The sequence below is a fragment of the Mastomys coucha genome, unplaced genomic scaffold (genome assembly GCF_008632895.1).
Source record: "Mastomys coucha isolate ucsf_1 unplaced genomic scaffold, UCSF_Mcou_1 pScaffold14, whole genome shotgun sequence".
NCBI classification, from domain to species: Eukaryota; Metazoa; Chordata; class Mammalia; order Rodentia; family Muridae; genus Mastomys; species Mastomys coucha.
In genome coordinates, this window is record NW_022196896.1 from 112,749,239 (window position 1) to 112,749,861 (window position 623).

Here is a 623-nt window from a genome sequence, read left to right on the forward strand (position 1 = left end):
AAAAAAACCCAAACAACAACAACAACAAAAGCCGTTTAACAATGGAACATGTTCAGCAGATGGGTCAGGAAAATGCACGGCTGGTGGCTTTGGAGTTACATCACCATCCAGGGAATTTATTTATTCCTGTGTTTTGGACAGTCCTTTGGAGTGTGGGGACAATGACTTTAGTTGAGGAGGCAATGATGAGTGATACCATCTCGGTCATCCTGGTTCGACTTTTTCCCCACTTCACCAGATATATAGGGAGGGTCTTATGTATCCCAGGCTGGCCTTGAACTCACTGTGTTGGGCAGGCTGGTCTGGATCTCCCTGCCTCCATTTCCCAAGAGCCAGAATTACAAAGTTGTTTGGAGTACTTTCTCATCCTCTCCAAACACCAAGAGCAAAGGATCAACTTCTCAGAGAGTACCATTCACTAAAGGTTATTGTGCCTGACATCCTCCCCACCTCCCCTTGGATTCCACGGGGAAGTTCAAGTACAAGGCAGGCTGAGTAGACCACGCTCAGTGCAAGTGGCCAGACCAAGGCAGCCTTGGTCGGGACTAGCGCTTGTCGTCCCGGGCCACCAGTCACGGAAAGAGGCCCCGCCCAAGGCCTCAACACTGACGTTCCGCTGAGCG